This window comes from Budorcas taxicolor, chromosome 15 (assembly GCF_023091745.1).
Source record: "Budorcas taxicolor isolate Tak-1 chromosome 15, Takin1.1, whole genome shotgun sequence".
Classification (NCBI taxonomy): domain Eukaryota; kingdom Metazoa; phylum Chordata; class Mammalia; order Artiodactyla; family Bovidae; genus Budorcas; species Budorcas taxicolor.
Window position 1 is genome coordinate 79,145,913 of NC_068924.1, and position 16,731 is coordinate 79,162,643.

Consider the following 16,731-nt stretch of genomic DNA (forward strand, 5'->3'; position numbering starts at 1 on the left):
CTCTTCCACACCTGAAGCTATTTCTTTATTATCTATCTCTGCTCACTTTGTGGGCTGAGGTGGGAGCATTAGAACACAGGCTTAATGTCACTGGTGGGAAGAAGGGAGGGGAAGTTTTGTTTCCATGGGAACAGAATAGCATCTTGTGGTAGCTTTAAAAAAATAAATGAAACTTGAGCTTGGAGATCAACTGTACTCACATAGTCTCTCTTTGGGGACTGAGGTCTGCGTCATAACTGAGCGCATTGTTCTTGGAAATTCAGACCTCAGAAGAGATGATTATAAACCAATAAATAACCTCATTGCGTGCTTTATGAAATTCCTGCCAGCCAGTTTTTCTGAACAAATAGTTTGCACCTCTAGGCAAACATCTTTCTTGTTAAGACAATAGATCACTCTCTTGGATAAACAGTTTTCTCAACAAACAGCAGTTTACTTGTTAAGGTTTGCTTTCAGGCCCTTCCCCCCTTGTATCTGTCAATCCTAAACTATTATGTCACAAACTTTTTCCAGTCCTGATCTGCTCCTTGATTTGGAAAATCCACCTTAAACCACTTGAAGCCTGTCGTCCACATTCTTTAAATTTGCTGTTCAGTTGCTAAGTCGTGTCGGACTCTTTGTGACCCCACGCGCTGCAGCACGCCAGGCCCCCCTGTCCTTCACCACCTCCTGGAGCTCGCTCGGACTTGTGTCCCTTGAGTTGGTGATGCCCTCCAACCATCTCATCCTCTGTCAAACCCCTTTCCTCCTTTTGAGAACCACCAATGGTGAAAAAAAAAAGAAGGAAAGAAACTGAAGAGGAACTAAAGAGCCTCTTGATGAGGGTGAAAGAAGAGAGCGAAAAACTGGCTTAAAACTCAACATTCAAAAAACGAAGATCATGGCATCCAGTTCCATCACTGCATGGCAAATAGGGAGAAAAGTGGAAGGAGTGACAGAATTTCTGTTCTTGGGCTTCAAAGTCACTGCAGACAGTGACCGTAGCCATGAAATTACCTTCCTTGGAAGGAAAGGTATGACAAACCTAGACAGCACATTAGAAAACAGAGACATCACTTTACTGACAAAGGTCCATCCAGTCAAAGTCATGGTTTTCCCACTAGTCATGTATGGATGTGAGACCTGGACCGTAAAGAAGGCTGAGTGTCGAAGAACTGATGCTTTTGAATTATGGTAATGAAGAAGACTCTTGAGTGTCCCTTGGGCAGCAAGGAGACCAAACCAATCAAACCTAAAGGAAATAAAAAGTGAATATTCATTGGAAGGACTGATGCTGAAGCTCCAATACTCTGGCCACCTGATGCCAAGAGCTGACTCACTGGAAAAGACCACAGTGCTGGGGAAGATTGAGGGCAGGAGGAGAAGGGGACAACAGAGGGTAAGATGATTAAATAGCATCGCTGACTCAGTGCATGTGTATCTGAGCAAACCCCAGGGGATGGTGAAGGACAGGGGAGCCCTGTGTCCTGCCGTCCGTGGGTCACAAAGAGCTGGACGCAACTTAGTGACTGAACAGCAACATTGAGAACTGCTAAGCTTCTGTGTTCTCTCTCACCACAGTAGGTTTAATAAACTTAGCTTTGGCTGAGGAACAGGTTTTCTGGTGGTCTTTCAAAGGGTTATCAACTGACAATCTGCTCTTTACCCAGGGCTACTTGGGGCCATTTTGGTTCCTGTTTTGGCCGCCTGATAGCTGGGAAGACAAGCAGAGTTACATCACACGTAAGGGAGTTTGCGCCATCAGTTTTATGAGTATATAGGTTCATTGCTCCTGCCAAGAGGGTTCAGATTTCATGTGAATGTCAGAACTGGAAGCAGCCTTACATGGATCATGTTCTTTAATTCCTCCTCTTGCACAAGGCGTCCGTGGTGGCTCAGCTGATAAAGAACCCGTCTGCAATGCGGGAAACCTGGGCTCAGTCCCCGGGTTGGGAAAGGCTGCCCAGATGTGCACGGTCCATGGGGTGCAAAGTGTCGAACGCAGCCAAGCAACTCTCACTTTCACTCTTACGTGAGAGCTATTGAGGTTCTGGGGAAACAGACCCGGCTCTTGAGGTTCTGGGGAAATAGACCCGGCTCTTGAGGTTCTGGGGAAACAGACCTGGCTCTCACTTGGGGGAGAGAGTCTCAAGCTGGCTTCTTTAAGCAATGGCACTCCTTCTCTAAGCCCCCAATTAAAAAAAAAAATTTACTTAAAAAGTTTAACTTTTTAAATGGAAGGGTAATTGATTCACAATACTGTGTTGGTCTCTGCCTGACATCAACATGAACCAGCCGTAGGTACACATATGTCCCCTCCCTCCTGACCCTCCCCCCGCCTTGCATCCCACCTCTACGTTGTCACTGAGCGCTGGGTTTGAATTCCCTGCGCCATGCAGTACATCCCCCCTGGCTAGCTGTTAGGCATACAGGTATATGTTTTTTACTTTACAGTATTGCACTGGTTTTGCCACAAATCAACGCATGATGCATTTTCTGATGTGTATGTCTCCGTGCTCCTCTCTCCATGTGCCCCTCCCTCTCCTTCCCCACCTGCGTCCACAAGCCTGCTCTCCTGGCCTGCGTCTCCACTGCTGCCTGCAGAGAGGCCGATCAGTACCGTCTTTCCAGATTCCACGCATGTGTGTGAATGTGCAGCATTTGTTTTTCTCTTTCTGACTGACTTCACTCTGTATAGTAGGCTCTAGGTTCATCCACCTCTTTAGAACTGGCCCAAATGCATCCCTTACGGCTGAGTACTATTCCATTGCATATGCGTACCACAATTTCTTTATCCATTTGTCTATTGACGGACATCTAGGTTGCATCCATGTCCTAGCTATTGTAAATAGTGCTGTAATGAATGCTGGGGTACATGTGTCTTTTTCAGTTATAGTTTTCTCAGGGTATATGCCAGTAGTGGGATGGTTGGACTGTATGGTAGTTCTTTCCCATCTTTTTAAGGAATCTTCATACTGCCTTCCTTAGTGGCTGTATCAGTTTACATTTCCACCAACAATGCCAGAGGATTCCCTTTCCTCCACACCCTCTCCAGCATTTATTGTTTGTAGACTTTTTGAAAATGGCCATTCTGATTGGTGGCCTGCCCTGATAGTTCAATCAGTAAAGAATCCGCCTGCAATGCAGGAGACCCCAGTTCAATTACTAGGTCGGGAAGATCCCCTGGAGAAGGGATAGGCTACCCACTCCAGTATTCTTGGGTTTCCCTTGTGGCTCAGATGGTAAAGAATCCACCTGCAATGCAGGAGACCTGGCTTTGATCCCTGGGTTGGGAAGATCCCCTGGAGAAGGGAAAGGCTTCCCACTCCAGTATTCTGGCCCGCATAGCCCATGGGGTCACAAAGAGTCAGACACGACTGAGTGACTTTCACTTTCACTTTCATCCTGACCGGTGTGAGGTGATATCTCATTGTGGTTTCGATTTGCATTTCTGAAATAATTAGTAATATTGAGCATCTTTTCATGTGTCTATTAGCCGACTGTATGTCTTCTTTGGAGAAATGTCTGCCCACGTTTTGACTGGGTTGTTTGTTTTTCTGGTATTGAGTTGTATGAGCTTCCAAGCCCCTGGTTTTGATCCTATCAATGAATCACTACTTGTCCACTCTTGAAACCAGCCTGGACTTGCCTTGGAAGGAAAAGATTGCTTGCTGTGACTCACACAGAAACTCTATGCTGACATTAAGGTGAAGCACAGAAAGGGGGTGATGGGGCCATAAGTTACTTAGGAGACGAGCTTTCTTTCGTGGCAAAGGAGTGAGATCAAAGCAGTGGCACCAGGGGCCTTCCTTGCCTCATTCTTCTGCCCCTTCTTTCCCACTGTTTTTTTCCTCTTCCAAGTGGCTCTTCAGGTGGGCTGTAGGAACTGAAAGCTCCTGGTAGGAGTCAAGACTCTATGGGATGATTAGAAAAGCTGGGTCCTGGGGGAAATATGCGAGAAGCTCTTTCAATATATTTTTGGAAGCAGTAGAAATGTAAATTTGTATAATTTTCTGCAAAATTCCAAGGAGGTTTAGGCCTTGCGGTAGAGCATAGACTTTGGAATCAGCTGAACTTGGGTCTGCCTTTATGAGCTGTATCTGACCTTGGATTTCTTGGACTCTCAGTTTTCTCATATATAAATAGGTCTAGCCGACTCATGGAATTGTTTTGAGGCTTAAATGAAATAGTGTGTTCCAGGTGCCTCCCAGAATGCTTGGCACCATAATATATATTCAGTAAATATTAGCTGTTAATTTCATTATTGGGCAAATGCCTTCTTCAGGCAGCAGGAGTGTTTTGTGAAAGTCCTGGGCCTTATAGAGCAGTGACAACTGGTCTTCTTTCCATCTTCTGCTGTCTACAAGTTGCAGATCCAAAGAGGAAGAGGTGAACTGTATATGAATCCATAAACCTGAATTAACATTCCCGCATTAAGTACCTTGCACTGTGCCAGGTTCAGTGGCACACGAGATGAAATACGAGCGTTGGTTCCTGCTTCCGAGAGCCTGCGGTTTATTTGGGGAAGCCAGAGACACAGCCAGATAACGATGGCGAGTGGAGTGTGTAGGACTGTAACTCCACAGAAATCATTCAGCTCTGTCCCAGGGACAAATGTGCTCACATCTGTCTGCTGTCCTGGGAGCGGAGAGCTCGTGAACAAGCAGGGGCTGGGGAGGAAACAGGTGTTGAATCAGAGTACACGTCACCACAGCCTCTGAAGTGTTGCCTTTGGCCACTGCCTTTAATCGGGGGCAGGAGAGATGTGGAGGATAGGTCAAGGTCAGGTGCCAGAATAGGACAGGCCAGGTCTTTCAAAGAAGCTTGTACGCGTGCGAGCTAAGCTCTTCAGTCGTGTCCGACTCTTTGGGACCCCACGGACTGTCACCCACCAGGCTCCTCCATCCATGGGGTTCTCCAGGCAAGAACACCGGACTGGGTTGCCATGCCCTCCCCCAGGGGATCTTCCTGACCCAGGGGTCAGACATGCATCCTGAATTGGCAAGTGAGTTCTTTATCATTTGGGAATCCCTCAAAGAAGCTTAACTCCAAACACATTTTGTACATAAGCAGGAGTCTGGAGGGATCTGAAATACCCCTTTACTCTGAGTCTGGCTCCTCACAAGCTAGCTGTGACTTCCAGTGGCCTTAAGGACAAGAAACCTGACCTACGTCTTGCCCCCAAGGACAGTGCTTATTGGTCTAAGCTCATGCCTGACCCCGATTTCACTCACGATGCTGCCTTTCTTCACTTGACCTGGGTTTTGAAAAATCTTATCCTTCTTCTCCTGGTATCTGGCCCTTGGCTCATCCTTGCTTAGGGTTCCTCTGCTCTCCGGGTTCTGGTTACTTGTCCTGGCTCTGTCCTGCTGGAGGGCTTAACCCACCGTCTTGAGACTTGAGTTTTGCTTTGGGCTTTCAGGGAATGTATCCTTCTGAATGTGACTAGGATGACGGTGATACTGAAGCAGAGCGAAGGAAGACGATGGTCTCAGCCTGGCAACGTCGGCACAGGCGAGCCGGAGCTTGGGCAGAGAGCCAGAGGCCACAGACGTGCTGATTAACGACTCTGGGCCCACAGAAGGGCGAAAGGAAGAGGTCATCTTGCACGACCGCATCTTGATACCAGCAGCCCATGCCCTTTCAATGCCCAGAGTGCATAATCCTAGAAGAAGTGGGGAAACTGGTCTCCAGGGGTCATCTACTACAAACCACGCTATCTGCAAAGCTTTCTGCCATGTATTTAATCTTTACACAACTGTCTTGTTTACAGATTACGCTAGATTGTATGTGGCGGAACCAGACTCGGGCGCCGGTCCTGTGTTGAGTCCACAACCCTTGTGTCTTCTGTTTCATCGTATGCTCTCCCAGATCCACAGTCTTCTGTCTCAGCATGTCTGGCTCACGGGGAAAGAGAAAGACAGAAATTTGGGAGAGTGACTGGGTGGCCGAGGAGGTCGATTCATTACCCTGTAGATCTACGTGGCCTGTGCTTTCTCAGGGACAGCTGCACCCGGGAAGCGGCTGGTGTGGTGGAGAGGGGCTTAGCCAGGCTGGACGCGTCAGTGTTTCCTGGGCTGGGGTCTCCTCTCGTGGAGAGCTGGCTCTGTGGCAGTGGTCTGCCACCCTTGTCATGCCGCGTTTTGTGATTTCATTAAACTTTCTCCCCTGGATAGAAATAATAAGGAAGGTAAAATTATAGAATAACACAGGTTAGAGAAATTATTCAGTGTGAGGATGACTAATAACAACAGCTAATATGTGCGGAACGCTAATTAAGGGCCTGGCGCTGTTCTGAGCTCTTTATAGACATTAAATTTCCTTTCATCCTCACAGACCGCCTCACGAGGTAGTTAATATTGACAGACTCATTTTTCAGGCCAAGAGACCAAGGTCATAGAGCTCTGTGTGACAGAGCTGGGATCCAGTCCTGGGTCTGGCTGTCTTCAAAGTCCATCCTCTGAACGTCAAGAAGACACTGCCTCCCTAAGGAACAGGCAGCGTGAGACTGGATCAGACTGCACAGGCTAGTAGGGACCAAGCCCGATGGAGCCACCGCCGGGGACCACACGAGATCTGGGGACTCAGGGCAGAATAATTCAAGGAAGATCCGTTAAGGGTTATTTTGGTTATCTCTTTGCTATATAAGAAAGCTCCCTAACATGTATATCTTATAAATATGATGATGGGCTCTTTCTCACAGTTCTGGGGGTTAGGGGCTTGGGGCACATTGCTCTTCCCCTTCTCCTGGTACAGACGGAGGTCACTGCCTCAGCCACACAAAGCTGGCAGCTGGGCTGTCCTGCCAGGCTGTGGCCTGACCCAGTGTCGGGGGCTCAGAGCTTCCCATGGGGCGCTTCCCCGCGGCTGGCCGGGCTGGCGCACAGCACAGTGGCGGCAGGGCGGGCTTCTGAGACGAGGAGCTGGAAACCAGCCGCCCTCTTGGGGCTGGGGACTGGCCCACGGTCACGCCTGTGGTTTGTTATCGGTCAAAGCAAGGTACGCGGGGAGCTGTCCGGTAAAACATAGCTGCTGGGACGTCCCTGGAGGACTGCGCTTCCAAGGCAGGTGGCGCGGGTTCGGTCCCCGGTCAGGAAACTAAGATCCTGCCTGCCTCACGGTGCCGCCAAAAGATACAGCAATCCACACCTGGTGCCCAGCTAAACTTAAATTTCAGATGAGCGATCAGTTTTGGCTTGTGTCCCATGCAATACTGAGATAAACGTAATCTGAAAAACTATTCATTGTTTATCCAAAATTCAATTTTAAGTGGGCATCTGTATTCTTATCTGCCAAATCTGGCGATCCTAGTCGCAAGACTAGAGCAGATTCTACGGGACGCAGACCTCCCCTGACCCCAGGCTTGATGGGAGGAGGGCCCGGACTTTCAGAGAAGGAGGGAGCTAATAGTCTCCATCCTTGGAGACTCTTCGCTTTACGTGTCCACAAAATACTTCCTACATAGTGCAGACAACGTAGCGGTTGGACGTTCCTGGGTCTGTTTCAATCTTGATTCTGCTGCTTCTCAGTATGTGACCCCGGGCAGGTTATCTTACCCTTCTGTGACTCAGTTTTCTTATCTTAAGAATGGGGCTATCCGGAGTTTGTGCCTCGTGACGGTTGTTGGTAGAATTTTGTGAGGAAATGGAGCACAATGCCTCGTAGACAGAAGGTGTTTGATAAACGTCAGCTGTAATTAAGGCAGGATTTTAAGTGAAGCTCTGGGTAAGGTTTCACTCCTACGGGGTCAGAGACGAGGGGGCAAAGGGGCCCCTGCCTCTGCCCTTGGCCGTGGCTTGGAGGCTCGCACCCGAGCTAAGCGCAGCTCTGCTTTTCGTTTAGTTTTCCTCTTTGACCGCGCTGGGTGGGCGCTGCAGCGGGTGGACGGTGCTGGCTCAGTTGCCTGTGGCGTGTGGGATCTTAGTCCCCCTGCCAGGGATCGAACCCGTGTCCCCTGGGTGGGAAGGTGGATTTTAAACCCCTGGACCACCAGGGAAGTCCCTCCAGTGCTGTCTCTAATACTGTCCTTGCACTGGCGGACTGGCCAGTGGACCTGGTTCTTTCCTCAGGTTTGCCCCAGACGCAACACACACGTGTGATGCAAGTGCATTAGAAGACCACCCCTCCCCCGCCCATGTCAGGAAATATTCGCACGGCTTTGTCACTTTCCCAGCCGCGTGTTCTGAGCTTCGTGTTGCACAGAGGATGGGTCCCCAGGAGAAACAAACAGGAAAAATGGCAGAGTTTACCGTGAAGCAAATATTGGGTTGCAGAAGCAAAGGCTGAGAAATTGGGCCTTTGAGGAAAAGTACTAGCGGGATCCCTCCAGCCTGAGCTTTGGATAAGAGGAAGGAGTCTCCAGGCTCCTTGAAATGCAGGCGCCTCTGGAGCTTGAGAAAGAACGCGGACCAGCTCGACTGCGTTCTGGAGGGGATGCTCTGGCCCTTGTCACGTCTGTGAGCGGCTGTCAGCCCCACGGCAGACCGGCGATCAATAAGCTGGAGCCACTGGTCTCCAGCAGATGCTGAACCCTGGGCTCACGTTGAGTTGCATTTAGCCGTGGGTTGCGGTGGTCACACCGAGTGACCGCTCTGGCTTCCCCAGGAGTCCCGCCGTGGGCACCGGGGGACGGAGCAGCCAGGGCGGCCTCCCACCCTGGGGGCGAATGTCTGAGTCCAACCCCTGTGCTGGGAGTCGGAGGTGGAGAGAGGCATGAAGACAGAGGTGTCGGAGGGGACTGACGAGAAATTCGAAGGATCCTATCCCGCCTGCCGGCCCTCAGGTCTGTCTCTGGCCTTCCCTGAGCACGATTTAAGAGCCTGCCGGTCTTGCTCACATCATTTGTTTTACGGACGGCTTGGTAAATTCCGTGATTGGGTCGTTTTTACGAGGAGGGGCAGTTATGAGCTCTGAAGCGCATGCGCGTAGCACAGCACACCGGCCGCTGGAGGCAGGAGCAACCCCCGAGGGGGCCACACTGTTCAGGCTCCGAGGCCCTGCTTCGAGCGCAGCGCTTGTGGGGCATAGGGCTGTCTGGGTGATACTGATTCTGGAGGGCTGGCCTTGACACCTCAGTCTCAGATTATCAGACATCATTTTTAACATGCATCTCGGAGTAGAAGAACGGGGGTCTGAGGTTGACCGGGCCCCCTCCATGGGCAAATCCAGCCTCAACTGTGCGTCAGGCGTCTGCTGCTGCTGTTCAGCGGCCAAGTCATGCCGACTCTTCCGGGCCTCATGGGCTGTAGCCTGCTAGGCTCCTCTGTCCCCGAGTTTGCTCAGATCCGGGTCCATTGAGCCAGTGGTGCTGTCCAGCCATCTCATCCTCTGCCGCCCCCTTCTCCTTTGCCTTCGGTATTTCCCATCATCGGGTTCTTTTGCAATGAGTTGGCTCCAATGAGTCAGGCTTGCTTCCCATCTAACTCAGCTCCTTGGGACTGGCCGGTTTCTCTGAGGTTCCAGAGTGGGGGAGGGATGAAACAGGGGTGGGTGTGGCCAGCGTTCAGTGTCCTGTGGAGAAGGCAGGGTGGTCCCTACCCTAGAGGGATCCGAGGATCTTCCGGAGGGGATATGACCGTCTGCTCTCCTGGTGATGCTGGCTGTCTCTGAGCAGCTCCAGCTGGAAACGCCCTCAGCCTGTCTTGAATTCTTTCTGAAAGGGAAGGCCCCTCACTTACCTCATTTTGGTTCCTGCCATCTTGCCCCAGGTTGTCCCTTGGGGTGGTGTCTTGAGAGCATCGCACTTGGTGAGTGAGGCTGTCAGCCACTGGAGAGGCTGGGTTTCCCACTGAAGGCCCCGGTGCCAGGCTGAGGCCCCACCCCACTGCAGTGTCCCTCCCTTGAAGACCTTTGCTCCTGCTGTTTACTCCCTAAGCCGTGTCCGCCTCGTTGTGACCCCATGGCTGTAGCCCGCCAGGCTCCTCTGTGCATGGGATATCCCAGGCAAGAGCACTGGAGTGAGTGGCCATTCCCCTCTTCAGGGGATCTTCCCGACCCAGCGACTGAACCTGTATCTCCTGCACTGGCAGTTGGATTCTTTGCCCCTGAGTCACCTGGAAGCCCAGGAAGTCCTTTAGGGTTCAGTTCAGTTCAGTTCAGTTGCTCAGTCGTGTCCGACTCTTTGCAACCCCATGAATCACAGCACACCAGGCCTCCCTGTCCATCACCATCCCCCAGAGCCCACCCAAACTCATGTCCATCGAGTTGGTGATGCCATCCAGCCATCTTATCCTCTGTCGTCCCCTTCTCGTCCAGCCCCCAATCCCTCCCAGGATCAGGGTCTTTTTCAATGAGTCAGCTCTTCGCATGAGGTGGCCAAAGTATTGGAGTTTCAGCTTCAGCATCACTCCTTCCAAGGAACACCCAGGATTGATCTCCTTTATGATGGACTGGTTGGATCTCCTTGGAGTTCAAGGGACTCTCAAGAGTCTTCTCCAACACCACAGTTCAAAAGCATCAATTCTTCGGCACTCAGCTTTCTTCACAGTCCAACTCTCACATCCATACATGACCATTGGAAAAACCATAGCCTTGAGTAGACGGACCTTTGTTGGCAAAATAATGTCTCTGCTTTTGAATATGCTGTCTAAGTTGGTCATAACTTTCCTTCCAAGGAGTAAGCGTCTTTTAATTTCATGGCTGTAGTCACCCATCTGCAGTGATTTTTGGAGCCCCCCAAAAATAAAGTCTGACAGTGTTTCCACTGTTTCCCCATCTATTTCCCATGAAGTTAGTTTAAATGAATTTGAGATGCTTGAGAACATGATGAATGTCTAGGAGATTCAAAGTGATTTATCCCCTTTCCATCTGTAAACAGGAGACTTTAGAGGTCATCTCTGTTCCACATAGACTAGACCTGAGGTTCAGCAAGGCCAACTTTTCTCAGGTGATGGAAGCAGTCACCACTCATCCGGCACTGGCCATCGGCAGGGGTCCAGCAAGCCAACTCTTCTCAGGTGATGGAAGCAGTCGCCACTCATTCAGCACTGACCATCGGCAGAGGCCCAGCAAGGCCAACTCTTCTCAGGTGACAGAAGCAGTCGCCACTCATCTGGCGCTGCCCATCGGCAGGGACCTGACCCACGGTGGCCCAGCGCTTCGGCTGCCTGGTCGGGACCACAAACTGGCCTTTGTTTCAGCACTTACGGCTTGATCTGCCCCTAACGTTAGCTTCACTTCCACCCGATGGAAAGTTCTAGATCTTCAGGTACTCTGTGGGCTCTGGGTGCTCTGAAGATGTGTAAAGAAAAATTCAATTCAAATGCTCTTGAGAGAGGTAACACTTTGACTGAGCTTCCAGTCTTCCAGCAGACTCTTGCTGTGTCGTGTCCAGATGGTCTTGGGTGAAGGCAGAGGAGGAGGGAGCTGGGCTGCGTTTGCAGAGGGCAGGGTGTGTGGGGCTGTAGGAGCTGGACGCCTGGTCTCCCTGGCACATGTGCCGTGGTGTCAGCTGCTCCCGCACTCAGCCCTCTGCCTTGCCTTCCCTCCGATTCTCACCAGCCAAATTTCTGGGGAACCTGTTTACTTCTTAGCCTGTGACCTGGTTGCCTAGGGCTTTGAGGCAAACTTCGCTCAGCAACTGGTGAAGTTAGGAGGCAGAATCTGGGATTACAGGGCAGTGAGGAGGGGCTGGCACCCCTCTCTTGCTTCCCTGGTCTCCTGTGCCTCCTTGGCTCAAAGGGAAATTACCGTTCAAAGAAAACTTTCTTGTCAAGCGAATGGCTTATTTTCATGGAACGATTGCATCCCTAACCTCCCGAGTCTGAGATGGTAGGAGACTGGCCGGCCGGATCTTGCTCTCTTCTTAGTTTGTCTGATGGTTAATTATATGTGTCGATTTGGCCAAGCAAAAGAATGCCTCGAGAGCTCATAAAACATTTCTGGGCATCTGTGAAGGGTTTCTGGAAGAGATCAGCATTATAGTTGGGGACTGAGTAAAGAAGATGACCCTCACCAGTGTGAATGGGCATCAGTCAGTCATTTGAGGGCCTGGCTAGACCAAAAGGGTCAAGAAGGGGCGACTCGGCTGTTTTGGTTGGAGCTGGGAGTTCTGCTCTCAGACATGGCTCTTCTGGGTTCCCGAGCCTTCAGATGCCCACCACGGCTTCCATCGGTGGCCCCTGGCTTTTAGGCGTCTGGATTCAGACCGAATTACAGCACTGTCTTCTCCTGCTTCTCCAGCTTGCAGATGGCAGATTGTGGGTCTCAGCTTCCATAACTGCATGAGCCAACTCTTATAATAAACCTCCATTTTTATCTTTCTGTGTATATCCTGTCGGTTCTGCTTCTCTGGAGAAGCCTAGACAGAAAGTTACGAAAAGCGACCTCAGACCTGTGCATAAAGCTGGGAGGTGATTCCAGCATGATTCTAGGCATTGATCAGTAGGTTCACCCGTGGGCTAACGAGTTTTTTAGGAAAACATTTCACTTTGGCATCTGTGAGTTTACAGGTGAACATTTTGTCTGGGAGAGGTGCAGTCTCTTCGGCTTCTCCACAGGGCTGAAGCCCAGCTCTGTGGCCCACAACGCAACCTGCCTAAATCTGCCCTTTCCCCTCCCTATCGGAACCTAAAATGGTCAGAGTTTGTTTTTTCCCCATTTCCTCATTTATATCATCCACATTCCTGATCCCATGCTTTTCTTCCTGTCCCGGAATGAGTCACTCAGTGGATTAAGGAACTGGGACTGAGGTGAGCCGGCAAAGCACAAAGCACAAAACACATTCACAGCCCTTTCCTGCCGCTTCCAAGGCCCCAGGAATGTTTGCAGGAGTGTGGGGACACCTCCACACTGGACTGGGGTTCAAGCTGATTTCATCTGAATCCTCCAAAGATATGGAGCCTCAGCTGACATTTGGGTTTCACAGTAAATTGTACCTCCTTTTCCTTCTCTTAAATCAGTAAGACTGATGTCTGCTTCAATAAAAGAAGGGTTTTATCTAAAAACATACAGATAGTTTCTGATTGAAAACAGTTATATGGTCTTCGGTCTGTAATATTGCTTCATTGGTCGTTTGCATAGAAACGATAGCTCACTACTGCTTTAGAGCACGTTTTAGTCCAAGACTAATCAGGGATTTCTGTACTGGGGCCTCCATTCTCTGCTGCAAAGTCGAGTGACCACTCTCTTTCTTCTGTAGTTGAACACCACGTGGATTATTCCTTCAGTAGCGTTTATTCAGAAGGGCAACATACCTTGTAGAGCCTTATGGGGAAGGTCGCTTTGGTTGAAATATGTTGTTTTCACTGTTTGGCATTCAATGAGGCTTTCTATATTTGAGAACTCTCAAAACAGGAAGCAGATAGAGTCTAGCTCCCCTTTCTACCTCCCGGGGCTCTGAAAGATAAAAGCACGGATGGAGGAGATGAGCATCTGTGTGCTATCTATGCTGAATGTGGTTAATACATCAAGAGATATAGAATAGGCCAAGAAAGGCAGGATTGCATTTTTTTTCCCCTTCCAGATTGAGTTGGTGCAGTGTATTCTTGGTTACCAGAATACTTAGAGCTTTGGGACTTTGAAACGGTTAATATTCATGATGTGTATAACAGTATGATATGTAACTGCATGATCTTAATGACATGAATACGGATGCTTAGTTGTGAAAATGCACAAATGACACCTGGAAGGACATGTCAGATGGTGAACTGCTTGTGGTTATGAATGACTTTGTTTTTTGCTTCTGTGCTTTTTGCTTTCCTATTATGCACATGTGAACTTTTCAGAAACAAATGTTACAGACCTTCTAAAAAGAGCTATAGAATAGCTATGCTGCCAGACAGGTGAATGCTCCTGCTTAGGACCTGAGCCTCGAGGAGGTGATGAAAGGTCTAGGATCAGCAGGAGATGTGGTTGGATGCTATAGGGGGTGGTGTGGTGGCTAGAACAGGTGGCTCTGTCCAGCGCTGAGTGGTGCTGAAAGCTCAGGGCAGTAATTGCAGCCGCAGTCCTGGAGAACGCACAGAGGTGAAGCTCCTTGTGGTGGCATCGTACACAGACGACCCTGTGGCAGGGGCTTGGCTGTGTCTTGCCGCTCTTGGTTCTCGTCCCGGCTGGGTTCTCTAGGCTTCTCTTCTATGCTATGGTCTTCTGGAGGCCTCTATCAAATTCTCTTTCTGCTTAGGTTAAGAACCCTTAGGAGCACAGCAGCCTTGACATCTTTATTCCTTCGGCTGTAGACCGGCGGGTTCAGCATGGGGATCATGATGGTGTTAGAACACAGAGAGGAGCTTGTTGTAGGCTGAAGCACTTTCCGGGTTGGGTTGGAGATACACAAGGAACACGGACCCATAGAAAAGGCAGAGGGCAGTGAGGTGGGAGGCACAGGTGGAAAAGGCCTTGCGCTGGGCCTCCAGGGACCTCATCCTACAGATGGTGACCAGGATGTAGGCGTAAGAGACCAAGATGACTGAGACTGTGGGGACAGTGATCAAGCTGGAAAAGATGAGCAAGGTGACGTTGGCCACAGTGGTGTCTGAGCAGGCCAGCTGGAGTACGGGGGGATGCCACAGAAGTAACGGCCAATGGCGTTTGGACCACAGTAGGGCAAGCTGAAGACATTCCGTCTGCACTGCTGAAGTGGAAACCCCCGCAGTATAGGTGAGCCCCGCCAGCTGGACACACAGATGCTTGGATACAATGCTGTGGTAGAGGAGAGGGGGGCAGATGGCCAGAAATCGGTCATAGGCCATGATGGACAAGAGCACGCACTCCCCAGAGCCGTGGAGGGTCATGAGTGCCATCTGGACCACGCAGCCCTCGAAGGAGACGGACTGGTCAGCAGTGAGGGAGCTGACCAGCAGCCTGGGGGTGAACAAGGAGGAACTGCAGACGTCAAGGAAGGAAAGCACGCTCAGGAGGAAGTACATGGGGCTGTGGAGGGTGGTGCTGGCTCGGATGACATCTATGAGGCCCAGGTTGCCCGCCAGAGTCACCAAGTAGATCAGCAGGAAGTGGCAAAGAGGAGCTGCTTTGGGTCTGCCCGGTCTGTGAGCCCCAGCAGGATGAATCTGGGCACTGTGGTGTGGTTCTGTCCCGAGGGCATTCCACTGGTGTGTTTCCCACATGACAAAGAAGAAGAGAAACAAGAAGGTTAACTCTCCATCCAAGGGGTACCCTTCAATGTCCGTGTGCCCAGTTGCTCAGTGATGTCCATCTGTTCGTGATCCCATGGACTGTGGACCACCAGCATCTCTGTCCACAAGATTTCCCTGGCAAGAATACTGAAATAGCTTGCCATTGCCAACTCCGTGGGATCTTCCTGACCGAGGGATCAGACCCTTGCCTCTTGTACCTCCTCCATTGACAGGTGGGTTCTTCACCACTGCACCATCTGGGAAGCCCATAGCCTTTAATATCTCCTACTCACCTCACCATAGAGCTGCCAGAACTTACACAGGACTTGGAAAGAGACTCTTGGAGGGCACAAACAGAACCTTGAGCAATCGGACCCAGGAGAAAGGAGCAGTGACCCCACAAGAGACTGACCCAGACTTGCCTGTGAGTCTCCAGGAATCTCCAGAGGAGGTGTGAGTTGGCAGTGGCCTGCTGCAGGGGTGGGGGCATGGAGTGTAGCAGCATGTGCATGGGATCTTTGGAAAGAGGTCACCATTGTCTTCATTACCTCCACCATAGTTTGGCCCCAGTAAATAGCAGGGAGGGAACACAGCTTCATCCATCAACAGAAAGTGAGGTGAAGTTGAAAGTGAAGTTGCTCAGTTGTATCGGACTCTTTGTGACCCTGTGGACTGTAGCCTACCAGGCTCCTCTGTCCATGAGATTTTCCAGGCAAGAATACTGGAGTGGGGTGCCATTTCCTTCTCCAGGGGATCTTCCCGACCCAGGGATCAAAGCCGGGTCTCCCTCATTGCAGGCAGATGCTTTACCATCTGAGCCACCAGGGAAAAATTGGATTAAAGATTTACTGAACATGGCCCCACCCATCAGAACAAGACCCAGTTTCCCCCTCAGTCAGTCTCTCCCATCAGGAAGCTTCCATAAGCCTCTTATCCTTCGCCATCAGAGGGCAGACAGAATGGATACCACAATCACAGAAAACTAACCAATCTAATCACATGGACCACAGCCTCGTCTAACTTCATGAACTTATGACCCATGCTGTGTGGGGCCACCCAAGATGGACAGGTCATGGTGGAGAGTTCTGACAAAGTGTGGTCCACTGGAGAAGGGAATGGCAAACCATTTCAGTATTCTTGCCTTGAGAACCCCACAAACAGTGTGAAAAGTCAAAAAGATAGGATACTGAAAGAGGAACTCTCCAGGTCAGTAGGTGCCCAACATGCTACTAGAGGTCAGTGGAGAAATAACTCCAGAAAGAATGAAGAGATGGAGCCAAAGCAAAAGCAACACCCAGTTGTGGATGTGACTGGTGATAGAAGCGAGGTCCGATGCTGTAAAGAGCAATATTGCATAGAAACCTGAAATGTTAGGTCCATGAATCAAGGCAAATTGGAAGTGGTCAAACAGGAGATGGCAAGAGTGAATGTTGACATTCTAGGAATCAGCAAACTAAAATGGATTGGAATGGGTGAATTTAACTCAGATGACCATTATATCTACTACTGCGGTCAGGAATCCTTTAGAAGAAATGGAGTAGCTATCGTGGTCAACAAAAGAGTCTGAAATGCAGTACTTGGATGCAATCTCAAAAATGACAGAATGACCTCTGTTTGTCTCCAAGGCAAACCATTCAATATCATGGTAATCCAAGTCTATGCCCCAACCAGTAACACT

General features: G+C 50.2%; 1 pseudogene; it reads right to left on the bottom strand.

Annotated features, from left to right (window-relative positions):
• Nucleotides 1-14,080: 14,080 nt before the first annotated feature.
• Nucleotides 14,081-15,022, bottom strand: LOC128060947 (olfactory receptor 1052-like; annotated as a pseudogene).
• Between the last annotated feature and the right edge of the window lie 1,709 nt (nucleotides 15,023-16,731).